The sequence below is a fragment of the Protopterus annectens genome, chromosome 2.part2, assembly GCF_019279795.1.
Source record: "Protopterus annectens isolate FY-2018-M chromosome 2.part2, PAN1.0, whole genome shotgun sequence".
Classification (NCBI taxonomy): Eukaryota; Metazoa; Chordata; order Ceratodontiformes; family Protopteridae; genus Protopterus; species Protopterus annectens.
The window spans coordinates 607,573,724-607,589,449 of record NC_056730.1 but is presented as its reverse complement, the minus strand read 5'-3'; positions in this window follow the sequence as shown (position 1 = coordinate 607,589,449).

Genomic DNA, 15,726 nt, shown 5'->3' with positions numbered 1-15,726 from the left:
TATGGAGTGGCCACTCTCCGATGACACATGTCCGCTAAAACTGTGTCCATGCTGGGACCAGCCAGGGCCATGTCCACGTGGCCTGCTGTGTCCTGGTGTGGTCAGTGTAGCACCAGCTGCACTGCTGCTGCTACCGGCACTGTGTGAGTGGGCATGAGAGGTGGCATGCACATGTCGACCTACACTAGGTGGTGTTGCTGGCTTATGGCCACGTGTCCTACGCCTCACCCCTACCAGGTGTTCCAGCACAGACATCTCACGCTCGCGGATTGACATGCCTCGGTCGAGGATTCCAACCATCTCACCTAATCGCCTATCCAGTACATTAGCAATCTGCTGTTGAGCATTCGCCAATGACTGGATGTTCTCATTTAGGGAACGGATTGCGGCCCTCTGCAGCCTCTGCCCTTCTTGGTTCTGCCGTTCAGCACAGTCTGGAACATGCATCTGGTGATACCAGCTGCTGCACCCTGTACAGCAGGTGCATGTCTGCCAGAGGTCCTCCTATGAGCAGCACCAGCCACATGCCTGTGTGGCACATCACCAGTCATTACACTGGCAACATGGTGTGTACGTGCACCTTCTGTAGCCACCACACATTCCTGCTCAATGCCAACAGACGCTGACTGTCCTTCCTCTATGGGCAACGGTGATGTGGTATGTGTTGGCATCAGAACCGTGTGAGCGATGAGGGGTACATAGGTGGGATGGTAACCAATGGAACAGCTTCCACCCCTGACAACCCTGCCTGTACCTCATGCATATGGTCATCACCGCTAGTATCTGTGGGGACACTAGCATCAGATGGACAGCAGGAGGAACACCTACACCACCTGTGAATACAAAGACATACTGTAAGATACATTACACACACGCAGACACACATGCACACACACACACACACACACACACACACACACACACACACACACACACACACACACACACACACACACAGACACACACACACACACACACACACGCAGACACACACACAGACACACACACACACACACACACACACACACACACACACACAGACACACACACACACGCAGACACACACACACAGACACACACACATGCAGACACACATGCAGACACATCATGCATGTGATATTACAGATGGCATGCAGCATTCCCACACCACAGCTCAGAGAATGCAGGCCAGACATTAATAGTGGTAGTATGCATACTGCCCTGGGGTGCACACTACATCAAGCAGGTGTCATTTCAGTAGGCATGCAGTACACACATTCATGGTAGTTTGCATGCATCACCGTGATACACCATGTGGCCACAGGCAGGTTAACAGTACACATGGCTGGCATCACTTTGACATGTACTCCGCCAACATGTGCGATAACATGTGGACATGTGACAATGGTGTCCCACCACATGCACCACATCATACTGGGCGTCACAGTGCAGTGTTATGTGTACAGGCTACAGATAGAATGCATGTGTAACAAAGATGTCTGTGCAGGTGTGGTTGGTGTGAGCCGTGTACATAGCTATACAGTGGGGAGTACAGGCACTGTGCCACTGCATGGCAGCAGGACACAGGTATGTTTCTGTGCGATGCATAACATGGACGCATTGCATTGCCATGTCTGCAACACAGTCATGCTGTTCCACAGCACGTATATGGTAGACATTGGTGGCACCTCCGGTGGCTGCAGACAGGCATTCCAGTTGTCTGGTGTATCACATCAAATGTACAGGTGGTCCACTACAGATATGATCGCACTATGTGTGGACAATGTGCAACGGTGTCTATCCACTCCAGACGTACTGTGTGGCAACATGCCTGTGGCTAACACCCATGGCCATGTTTGACTGGGTCATGGACAATTGTGTGTGATGGGCATCGTGTACCCATCCCTGTGGTGGCCCATGTGACATACACCCATACAAGTCGGAGGTGTCACAATCCAGAGGGCTATGCAGACAACAGTGTGGATGTTTGCTATGTCGGGTGTAGGTCATGTCATGGTGTGACAATATTGCAGACAGAACACCACGGACGTGGGACATGTTGTGTGCCGTATCACAACGTGTGCGCACAATGCAGGGGCATATGTCCATTGGTAACACCTGTGTGCTGGCCAGATCACAGCTCACTATGTGGTACTGTGTGCGTACCACAAATGGTGTTCCAATGCATACTACATATGCATCCATTGTAGAACACCTCCACCATTGTATGCATAGCCGACTGCACATATCACACTGATAGGTACTGTGGTTTCATGCCGGTGTATACTAACGGTTGCATCTACTGTACATGGGTGGCGTGTGTTTCTGGTGGTGCAACCTGTATACTGTGACTGGAGCAGAACACAGGTGTGCATGTTATACCTGGCCACATGGCGAATATCTATACACTGTAACATGCCTGTTACTAACAACAGTCTCACCTGTGACAGACCCATGGCTGTGCGACACGCCAGAGGTACCTGTATAGGGGCGACACAACAGTATAAACATTATCCATGACTGTAGCCACAGTAAGCACTGTGCATGTCACATCATGTACCTGTGTGATAGCATGTGGTATGCACACGTCTGCAAACACAACGTAGCATACTGTAGTATGTGGCTTGTGTGCCCATATACGTGGCATGTGTTGGTACATTACGTGGTGTACTGTGACACCCACACCTACGGCAGATATCATACACATATGCAAGACTGACTTACCAGGCATCTCCAGGCTCATTGGTTGGGAGACACCCACCTCCACAATGGCAGCTAGTGTTTCTGCATGATGTTCCCTGGGTGTCCCCAGACTGGCCAGGAGCTCCTCCGTGTGTGTGAGTGGGGGCTGGGTTGGTGGCCCACCACCTGTTCCACCTTGTTCTCTGGCGATTGCGACAGCACGCTGTTTTGCGTGCCGTATTAGGTCCGTGCAGTGTCGGCGTATCTGCTGGTAGGTGCGGTTTTTGCCACCCACGTCTTTCACCCTCCTGCGCATATCCTGCCACTGGTCATCCCGCTGCTGCGCTTGCTGTGGAACATGGCTGAATAGCAGGTCATAGTTGTCATGGAGCAACGGTATGATTACGTCATCCTCCTGGCGGCTGAAGGCTGGCAGCTGTGAACGTGGCATTATCTGTAAGACATAATGATGGTGACAGGTCACATTTACACTGATGTACTGGCATACCGCTGGACATACATTGCTATGACATGTACGACATCTGCACAGTAATCTCTGCGATGCATCATGGCACTGACACAGCTGACGTGTTGCTGTCACACCGTTAGGCAGCGGGTATCATATCATATCTGTGTGTCAACTCATCACACTGTACACACACCATGTTGATGGTAACCTGCTGTGGACATTTGTACCTGCCTGCACCTGTGTTCATACCAGTTGGCACGTGTCCCGATGTGCGCACAGTTCTACTGTTCACCTGGATGCTGTGTATATGTCGCTAGGCATCACAGATGCAGCCATTATGGACGTCAGCGGTGGCACTGCACACATACACGTGGACACCTGTACATGCATGTGTTGTGCCATGTACATCTACACAGCACTGTACAGGTGTTGGACAACCTGCCACGGCTCGCCTGTATTGCACATGTGATACACATGGGACATTGTGTAATCATATGACATTGGCAGGGATGGTCATACATAGCATGTGCACGTGCATGTTGTACATGCCAACACACAGCACCTGTGACACCACAAGGTGCATCAGTGCCACATTACTGCTCTGGACAGTTGGTAGTGCAAGTGCCATTTGGCCATCGCACCATGTATGACTGTGATGGCACGTGCAGCCTTGCTGGACAGGGCTGCATGGTATGGCAGGGTATGTCACATACATGGCACAGGGATGTGTCCCACCTGGGGGATACTGGTATTGGGAGGGTGGCTGTACATTCCATATGTCATTGCTATGTGTATATGGACATTACACATGTCTATCATCATGGTGTGGACAATGGCCTTCTGAAAGGTAGGCAGCATGCTGCTTGGTGGGGGTGTATATGGTGCATGCTGGTATCGCACATCCATGCATACACATTACCCCTGACAGGTGCTATGTGCTGTGATATTGTTCAACACAGTGCTGTATGTGCCCGCACAATGATATCCCGTGCACATGGATGGTACCCTGGCCTGACATGGGTACCACATATGTCTACATCCAGTGCCTGCTGCCACCGCCATGTAGGCGGGTGCACCACACAGCACCATCCCTCCCACAGGGACTGTGGTGTTGGGCACAGCATAGGTATCCATTTATGGGGACAGGGATGTTCACATAGCTGGGGCACTGATGGTATCATCCATCGGACCATACACGTATGACGCACACCTCACACACCCAGCCCATTCAGTATGTTGTTCGCAACACTGACACAGCTATACTGCTAGGCCAGGGACATTCCCAGCCGTACATACATAGATGCATGAACATCGGTCTGTGGCATGGGCTACAATGATGGTGGGGTTCAACACATACCATGTTTGACTGTGGCTGGCGCAGATGTTCTGTGCACGTGTCTACACGGTAACCCTGTTCTACTGTAGCCAGCGTTGATGTGCTGTGCACATGTCAATGCTGCACATTGTGTTGGTGTCTGTCTGTCAACGGGCCAGTGGTGGAACACGCAAGGGTATTAGTGATTGAATATGCATGCTGCCCTGTACAGCTGTATTGCTAACATCTCAGGTGCTAATGTGTCATGGACATGCACACCTTACCCGGACAGGTGGTAGTGGGTTGCCACCCGTACCCATCACCTCTTGTGGGTTGCTATTATCCAACACCCTATTTGTATTGTATGTTCAGGCTATGCACCTGTGTGGGACATGTGGGCATGCAATGAGCTACTGCGTACCTTTGCACCCATTGCACAACATGTCACACAGGTACACTGGCAGCCATACACTTCACAGCTTGATGACGGTACAACAGGTGTTGTACACACGTAACACATATCCTGTGGGACATGGTCGTATGTACAGGCATGTCCAACAGTCACGTACCACTGCTACCCCTATATGACGGATATGCAGTACTTGTGGGGGTACAGCAACTGTCACATGTACTCATGCAATGTCCCCCTACCAACATGGAGTGGTACTGCCTGTGGGGGATGTGCGTCTGCATCCATGCTGTGCCCATAGCTGACAGTTGTACATCGATACGTGCAACATACCTCATTTGGTGTTCTCACGGGTGTATGTTCAACATGGCTCCACATTGTTTGTGTCTGTCACACAGTCATTGTTGTACATGGTTTACATGCCAGCCATGGCTTACTATATGTGATTCCATGTACTTCATTGGGATACCATCATTATACATTAGGACGGCGTATTCCAGCCATCACATAGCCTTCCTAGATGACACTGTTAGCCAGCCAGTAGTAGGTGTTCCGCCATCTGCACATTAGTCACACAGTATGAGGGCGGCTGATACCCATTCTGGGGACAGGGTGCTGACAGCTGTGGATGGGTGTGATGCTGTCGACAACCATAACTGCACCTGATGGTCACATCTGGATGGGTAACATTCACAACACACACCTACCTTCACGTAGTAACACATCATCTACAACAATGGACATTCCTGTCAGAACAATGTGTGCAGTATGTCTGTATGACCACTGTAGGCACCACTGGTGGCCCCCAGCATGGCAGCCAACAGCACCAGTGTATATCCCGTGGAACCATGGGCTACACCATTCACAACAGACCTGTCTCGGATGACCCTGTTGTGGATCACAGTGCAGTTCCACACATCATGTTACACTAGGCATCATGCACTGATATGTTGCGGACATGTGAACAGCTGTGCAACTCAACATATGCACACATGACACATCACCTGGTACAATATATCTCTCATACAACGTGTTATTGTGACCGCCCTGTGATGGCATTACACAGGCTACGTGTACTGGGACATGTGATGGCTCACCGGTGTCATCCCCTCTGGGTGTGTGTCTAGCCGAGTGTACAGTAGGCAGTGGTCTGAACACAGGGACACTGTACATTGACCTACTGTGTCACTGCAACTGTTGCCTATGCTCATACTGTAATTATACAGGCATGTGGTATCTGACCGCTATGACAGTCCTGGTCAACCACACTGCTGTGGCACACATGACCTGCAGCCATCTGCCTGGGGTGTGGAGCACACATGTGCATCTTCACATGCTATACTGCCTCTGTGGCGGTGTCACATAACTGTCTCCAGCAGGGCTGTAACAGGCAGGCACGGCATGGGGTCATGTGGGACAATGCTTGCATCTTCCACTGTGCTGCACACAAGCAAGGCACACACACTATTGCACCACTCACATTTATCTGCAGTGACTGAGACCTGCCTCCATGCTCTGCGCAGCACGCCTGCGAGTACGGATTGTACACGGATCGTACCTCCCAGGCACATACCTGGACTGCAACACCCACAGGTGAGGGGATCCCACATCACACAGTGTTTTGCACACATCCTGGATAGTTGCCGAACACAATGCATCATAAGGTGCTCAATGTGCAGATACCCGTGTTTGTGACCGCTAGACACATTGTAACACGCAACAGAGTTGACATTGTACACCGCAGGTTACATGCTGTCTGTGTTGTTATACTGTACATTGGGCCTCAGGCAGCTGATACTGCCATGTGCTGACAGCAACCCACACTTCCCTAGAATAGACACCCATGTACCTACACATGCTTGAGGCGTGCACTCCACCCAGCTGGCTGACACATTACACAACACATACCATACCTACACTACCCTCAGCATGCACAATACCTCCATGTGTCTGGTGTGTTGCACCTGGGGTTATCCCCCCTTTGGTGGATGAACACATATGCTTCACGGCCCTGCTAGCCACACCCTGGAAACACACCCATCGCAGCATACACGGAACATGTGTACTACAGTCAGTACTACTGCCGTCTGCTGACAGCAGTTGTTAATGGCATGACACCCTGGCAGATGGACAGTGTACATACATATGCTGACACATACCACAGTGCGCTTCCATAGTATGTACACGATGGTAGGGACCATGCTATTCCACACAGAGACATGGTGGTACTGACCTTTTCACAGATGCCACGGTGGTGGTCATGTTCCATGCACATCTGATGTACAAGCACATGTGCAGGCTGTTGCACGGTGGTGTATATTAACATGTGTGGGGTGCATCACTTGTCAGCCGTGGTGGGTCCTCGAGGTCCATCACATGCTCCAAGGCTAGCAACCTAAACATGACTGCCACACATTGCAGTGTGGGGCCTCAGGCAGAGTGGTGGTATGTCTGTGTTGTTTGGCTACATCCACATTCAATGTGACATACAATAGTCACCCAGGCATTGCAGAATGAGATAATGTTGGCAACGTGCCAGGTGATGGTGTACTTACCAACAATACACACTCTCACTCACTACAGGGTCGCAATCCATACATGGACATCGTAGTGTCCCTGTGGATACATACATGGTACTGACATGCACACGTTATGTCCTGGGACACTGGCCCGATGTCACCTTCTGATGTCCCTGGCTGTTATGTCCCACCAACCTGTTTGGTATGTGTCTCCGCACCAGCCCACTATATTCACTGCTAGCCTGTTGTCGGACATTGTGTACCTTGACCGCCACGCAGCCGCATCTCTCGCACTACCCATGGGTGGCACTGCGTTGCACGTGTGGGACTGCAGTCATACACCTATGACTGGACCGTTCTGAATGGCACTGGGGCACATCCTCACGAACGTGCTTCACGCACACATTGATGGCCTCCATGCCTTTCCTGGCACCCTTGTTGGGCTTGTGTGTGCCACAGCACGCCACATACACGTGCTGGCCACCTGTCGTACTGTTGCATGGGCGGTTGGGGTGGTACAGAGGCCAACACATCAGACGTTGTCCTCACATTGCCCTTCAGCACCATTCCACGTTCTGGTATTGGCAACGTACACATCCACCTGCACATCATACCCTGTGTCTCAGGATGTTAGGCTATATGACTCATGGACAGGACACACAGTGGTGCAAGCATATCATAGTACCTACTACATGTCAGGTACATATGGCATTACACAGTCCTCAGTCATGGGGCCCCTCATGTTCACTATTTGCTTACATACACAACATGCTGTCACAGAGTACTGTCCATGCCTAGATATCCCACACCTACATACCTGGTGCCATTATTGCTCCATCAGCTCATACCGATACCGACCATGTGGGTGTCAGTGTGGCGGATACATCATGTGGGTGTCAAGGCATCAGGATGCATGACACATGGTGCATGCACATCACCTTTGCATAGCAACATTCACCCACTGACTATCACATGGATACTGGCCCCGTACATACATATCACATTGTACATGGTTGCTGTACACACATATGCCCCACACGGTCCTGTGGTTACCGTATTCCACTGTGGCATGGATACACTTCTGCAGGGCCACACCTATCTGTACTGTGTGTGATGCTGGTACATAGGTAGCCATTGTACCTGTGGCATACACACATCTACACACGGTCAAGGGTACAATACCACATTTATGGTGTACCTTCCACAATGGCTACAACTTTACATGGCACAGCATTGTCATGCCACGATGTGTACCAGGCTCGGACGGTTTACATATGCGGCTGACAGATGGAAAACACATCTGTACACATCTGCATACCACATACGCAGGGGTGTCTTCTGCTCTGGCACAGACCATGTCCTCCACATTACTGATGCATATACTCCTCATACATGACAATTGCGGTGGGCAGTGTGAACAGACTGCTCATGGATATGTGCACACATGCCACACTGCATAGGCTGGGCTTCTGTGTTACTTCCGCAGACACAACACACACCATGCTGTGGGACATAGGTCCTGTGCACATCCCACAGGGACACACAGTGGCACTGTTCATGTGATACCTCCCTTTCTGTTTGAGTGACACGTAGTCATGGTACCACCACAGCAGCGGTACTGTGTAGACATGCAGTTGACACCCGCCTCTGCTGTTCACAGGACACTACCATGGGGAGGTGACACTACTGTGTACACTGCACATGTGTTTACACATGGACCTGCCAGACTTCATTGTTGCCCACAGTGCACCTGCTACAGATCCTTTGGGCATGGTTACTTGGTGTACCTTCCATTTTGGATGGCTATGATGCTACTACTCTGTCCCATACCTACAGGCCATATGTATCCTGTTATTGTACATACCAATAGGCAATACCTCCGTTATGCATGATATGCCTGTGATACTGTGTATAATGTCAGTCATATCCACCCTGACAGCTTTACATTACACATAGTTGACATAGTATCCCCTACTGCAAGGCATACGTGCACGTCGGCCGCATTACGTATGACATCGACGGTATATGCCCATGCACATGTGTGCTGTGACAGTATACATACATGTCCTATCCCCTGCTATGGCACTTCCTTGTTGGACATCCACTGCCAGCATCGGCGTGTGGTCTGGCATTGTTCTCTAATTCCCCTGTGGCAGCCCTTGTGGTGTCTCGGCTGTGTACATGATGTCCCACTGCTGTGCACACGGTGTCCACAGTCGTTGGTATGCTCAGCAGGATAGCACTACATAACCACCTTTCACCACTCTCTGCATTATGGACAAGTGTCATTACTTACAAACACCATTCCCATACAGTACAGCTTCGTCATACACATCATGCGTTACACAGCCGTACATATCGTGTGTTCTACATACCTTGTCGGTGTTTCGTTCCGTGTTTCGTTCCGTGTATCGGTTTTCCTTTTTATTTCTCTTTCAGTTGTACACTGCTGGTTCGGTATGAGCATACGGTTTGAATAACCTGGGAGTCATCCTTATATCCGTCGATACCTGCAACATGTGGGTTCATCCCACCAATTGCTGTTCCTCAGTGAGTATTTGTGTGCATATCACCTGTGCATCTACTCCATTCAGACATTACGCATCGTAACTGGGGTATGGTTGGATTCCTCACCTGGGCGTTGGCTATTTGCCCTACCTTTGTTGAGATGGTCTGTATTGTGTTATGTTATGTGTAACTGCAGCCGCTATGTGTGGCGACAGGTACATTTCGCAGTGGTGTTAGCCGTGGATTGTGTGTGTTGGGTATAGTATTTGGTTCGACATGTGGGTGTCCCTGTCCTGACGATGTCTGTTGATGGCGTTTTGCATTCAGATGTGTAACATGGCTGTTGTATTCCTTTAAACAACACATGCAAGTATGCATCCTCCTTTGATTGTGTTTCCCACGCGAGATGTAGCGGTTATGCAGATGTCATTGACTGCCTGTATGTTTGTGCTGCTATTACGGTTTGTATCCCTTTAATATGTACGATGGGGGATATCGGAGGTTGTAGGTGACGGATATGGGTTGTGGGCCTTGCATCTCTACATACACGGTATGGTTGTCTGTGTGCTCCATCCCTGCCTGGAGAGTTGACAGTTAATTGTCTGTTGGTATGGGAGTGTAGGTTGTGTTGTTGTCATGTGGTATTGGTATCGCCTGCGTGTGTGCTTCATGCATGTATTCCTCCGTCACATCTGTGGTATATCAGCGGTTGTTTGTATGTGACGACTATCCCTTGTCATTCTGTCCCAGATATTTACAGTCATTGTGGTCCTGTTCTTGGGATGGCCTGTTTGCCAGTGGTTGCCACCTATTCAGGTGGGGATTGCTTGTTTGACACTTGTAGAACACACAGCGGTGTTTACGGGCCGATACGTGGCCATGGTCAGTACTGGGGTAGCACATACGTATTTCCGCGGTACATACCTATTGCTGTGTGACTTTGCCGACATATCATTTTGCAATTAGCATATCGGTGTCGTACATACGGGCATGAGTAGTACATACGTCCTTTCCATTTCCTGTGGGGTATATTCCTGTGCTACAATCTGGGACATCGTCACTTTGTATCGTTCTACGTCACCACATGCCTAGCCAGGGTGGGGCTCTCACCACTACTTTGGGATTACTGGTGTACATATGCCTGTGGCTAGTGTACCGTATGCCTACACATATTATTCCACTCTGCCTCTTACATGGCACCAACATACACATATTACGGAGACACACACATTACACTCTCACAGCAACACACACGGCACCCTCACCACACACATACACATACTACGGCACTCACGGGGACGGTTGCACACAGTACCTGCATGGGCCGCGACACCGGTGGCGGTGTCTACCTCCCCCCTCATATCATCATACTATTACCCGCGCATGTACTGTTACAGTACTGTGGTCTGGCGATCATTCCGACTCGCGGTTATGCATTTCGGTATGTTGCCCGTTCCATGGTTGGCGGTATCCTCTTCTGTTAAACCTCCCGGATGCTCAGGTTGTCGTTTCACTGTGTATACTATGTACAGATATCGCGTGTTACATCTCAGTCACCTTACATCCCTCTGATTCCCTGTCTTAACTGTAGTACTTATATGTATATGTGTACATATATTTCTATATATGTAATTATATCTATCTACATATATGTATATGCACATATATATATATATATATATATATATATATATATATATATATATATATATATATATGTTTATATGTATACACCTTGCGGCGAATGTGGCAGCATACAGCAATGCCGTCTGCTGTAGGACCCGCGTACTGTTCAGGTGTTGGCGTTCCATGCTCCACTGGCTGTTGGGTGTACAGTGTTTGGGGGCTGCCTATGTTGGAGTCACACATGGGGCCACCCATACGGTAAACTTTATGGGTGTTCATGTTTGTGTGCCGTCCATTTCACTGTGTGTGCAGGTAGGGAGGTGTCAGTCCATGGGGCCTACGCTGTCAGAGTATGTGCTATACGTTCCTTCTTTGCCAGGGCATAGGCATATTGGATATGCCTCCGTCTGCCTACTGGGGCTGGCACAGTGTGTTCATGGTCCTAAACCCTCTGTGCCTGGACTGGCCTTGGCAGTTGTGGTGGGCTTTGTGGCCCTTCACCATTATGTCCCTGCAGCAGCTGCTTCCGCAGGATCATATTATGTAGCATGGCACATACTATGAATATGTGGGCACATGTGCCTGGAGAGTACTGCAGGGCTCCACCGGATGTATCCAGGCACCGGAACCGTGATTTCAGCATCCCAAACACACGCTCTATGATTACTCTGGTTTGTGCGTGTGCCTCATTATGGCGTTCTTGCATGTGTGTGTGTGCATTTCTGATGGGAGTCATCATCCACGGCTCCAGTGCATAGCCAGCATCCCCCACAAGGTGGCCTTGTGGGATGTCCCCCCTGGCGAATAACTGGTACAGCTGTGAGGCATGCCAGATATGGGAGTCGTGGTAGCTTCCAGGGCTGCCAGCACACACATCCATGATAATGCCCTGCGCATTGCACACGACCTGGCAATTGATGGAGGGGAATCCCTTGCGGTTTATGTAGCATCTACCCTGCTCCCCAGGTGGTGACTTGATTTGTATGTGCGTACAGTCTATCGCACCCAGTACCTCCGGGTATTGTGCCACACGGTGGAAGTGGCGCATATTGCTAGCCAACTCCTCCTGAGATCTGGGGAAGTATATATGCTCATTGGCATGTGGTAACATGGCATCCAGAAACTGGTGTAGTACCCTGGATGCTGATGCCTGTGAGATGCCCATTATATCCCCAGTTGGCCTTTGAAAGGTACCTGGGGCCAGTATTCTCAAGCTTACACATACCTTTGTGTCCACTGGGATGGGCTCCCCTCTGTTGTTTCTTGTTTTCAGGCGTGGCCGGCACAGCTCCACTATTTGCTGTAACGTATCCCTATCCACCCTGTAACGCTCTACTATCTCCAGGTCTTGTAGCCCCTGGTAGGTTATCCTTGGTCTGAACACTCTCCTTCTCCTCTGAGGCCTACGGTAGTTGTCGGCGCCATCCTCCACAACACCGTTTGTCTCTAACACATGCTGATGGATCACGGCCATGGCAGCACCCAACATGTACATTTTAAAAGTTCCCCGTGTGTTTACATCTATGGTGCGGCATTTGGGAATATGCGGCTGTGTGTTGTGTGCATTCACACTTTATACTATTGTGCTGTACACCCGGTGATGTCATAGGGTGTGTCTGTATGGCCGTATCTGGGGATTATCTTCCGTGTTTTACCATTGGCACTGTAACACTGTTGCCTTTGGTGTTGCATTACTCTTGCCTGCAATGGATTACCTTTTGACCTTCCCTTACTATTTCTGCATGTTGCACCTACTATTTCCTGGCATGCATCCTGCTGAGCCCTGTCATGTTTAGTTTCTGGGACATGGCATATCGTGCGTTTTGTGTGCCGCCGCTGTTGTGCTGCCTGTCTGCTTGGCTCTGCTGTGTCAGGTCTTCACTCTTTGCAATCTGCTACCTCCCCTACTTTCTTTGCATTCATATGCCTCCCCTATCCCATTTTGCAGGTTTCTGCATGCAGAGTTGTCAGCTGCCGCCGATTGGCCTTCGTGGGTTGATTAGTGTTGATTGCTCATTATTACTCCAATTACACTTCTTCCACATTTCCTCATATTCTCAACATCACCTTCCTGTTTCCGATGTTATTTGCGGGGCGAGCGTCACATGACTGGGTTAAGGGAACGTAGTCATCCTCGTGCACATGCACCTCTGCGCGCATTGTGTGCTCTCAGCTCAGCTATTTCCCCACACTCCGGTCCTGCAGCTGTGATGTGCAATGTACAGCCCAGGTTTGCTGAGCTCCAATGTGCTTCCTCCTACAGTGGCACACCCTCTGCAGGTGACATGTATTCCCTCTGAGCCACTCCTCGGTGTATTACCGCTGCGCCGTTTGGTACAGCCTTACGCCGGCGGGGGGTTTGCAATTCAGTATTATCTGCCTCATTTGCATGGCATTGACTACTAATTCATAGTTACCACGCCAAACACTGCCGCGAGTCCTTGGCAACCCTTGCACCGTGGTTATGGCTTTCCATGCATACCATGGTGTATTATGGCTGTGAAGCTGATGTGTATTACGCTGCTGTTTTATGACATTGTCATATTATTTCATTGTTTTGCACCTTCCGCAAACATGTCCTGGGGTTCTGCTGTGAGTTTCTGTGGACATACCATTTATGTTATTATTTACATGTTGTGCATGTTTTCTTTTGACATTCTCTGTGTATTTCGCCATTGGCATATGGTAACAGTGTGATACCTGAGGTTGACAGCCTTCCGTTACTTCTATGTTATGTTTGGGAAAATGTAAACCGTTTTTTTTGGTTTACATTGCCGTGGCCTTATGCTACGCCTGCGCCACTTCGTGGATCGCTATATGCCTTCATTTGCATGGTGCAACACTGCACATGGGGTGTTTAGCATACCTACGCCGGGGGCGGCGCAGATCCGGCGCACGCCGGTAGTGCACGTGGAATTGGATCGTACCTGAATCGCTCGGCGGCCATATTTGGCATTGTAACACCTACGCTATGCGTGCGCCTGGTGCAAGGTTCATGAATCCCGGGGCATGTCTATCTTTCTGAGCATTTTTGTTTTATTTATTTATTTTATTTATTTGACATTTGTTAACTGGATTAGTCTGTCTGGACATGTACCCTTTTTCAGCGGAGGCCCGGGGAGAAAAGCCACAAAAATAACATTATACAGATTTATGCAAAATTACACAAAAAATATAAAAATTAGCTACAGAGCAACAAGTCAGCAGATCAACCATTTTTACAGAGCAGATATAACAAAATAAAATAGTAGCATTAGCACATTGTACAAGAAGGAGTTTCAAGGACAAAAATTGAAGTAGGCAAGATATTTGAAGTACAGAAGATCTAATTTAAGTAATGATCCATTTGTTGATCTGTTCCCTCGTCTGTACTCTTCTAGCACTGACATTTCTTGTCTTAATTGCTTTATAATTTTCTCTATTTGTTACCTCTATGATGGCATTTGATTTCTCCCCTTCCTTTCCTTTGCTGCCCTATGTTTTTGTGGTAAGACTTCATCTGTTATTAATTTAGTTGCATAGTAATATATCCTACTTAATTCTATCATATCTCAGGACTTTCTGTGAACAGTCCTAATAACTGTGTTCATTTGTTTTACAAACTTCTAACTTTTTGGGTTTTATTGACTTTCTGTACTCTACTTCTTTCATTTATGTTAATATGGCTGTCCATCTCTATTAAATCAAGCAACTCTTCTCTTAAACCATTCTCTTCTAAACTGAGGTCACATTCTTTGTTCTCCATTTCCTGTGGGCATTCTGCAGAGAGCTCTAGAGTATCTTCCTTAATTACACTCTCTTCAGTTCATCCTGTATCATCCATTGCTGTTTAATATGGAAACTCACTGGCCTATCACTCCACAACACGGACTGTGTTAGAATTGCCACAGTTGCCTGTTCCTTCCCTTGCTGTGCAACTCCAATTGAACTTTTCTACTGGTTTCCTATACAATGCTCCAAAGTATCTTCATAGGGCAGCTGTTCAGATGTGTCTCACTCCACTGGTTTCTCCTTAATATGAGGATCCATTGCTATGTCCTGCTGTGGTGTTATCAGTTAGATGTTCTATATTAAATTTTTCACTTTGCAGGTAATCCATAACCTCAGTTTCTATTTCTTTAACTTCTCCATTACTAATCCTGATTACTACTGATTCTTTTTTTTTCTTGTATTGCAACATTTTCCATATCTGGATATCTTTGCCTGTATTTTTCTTCGA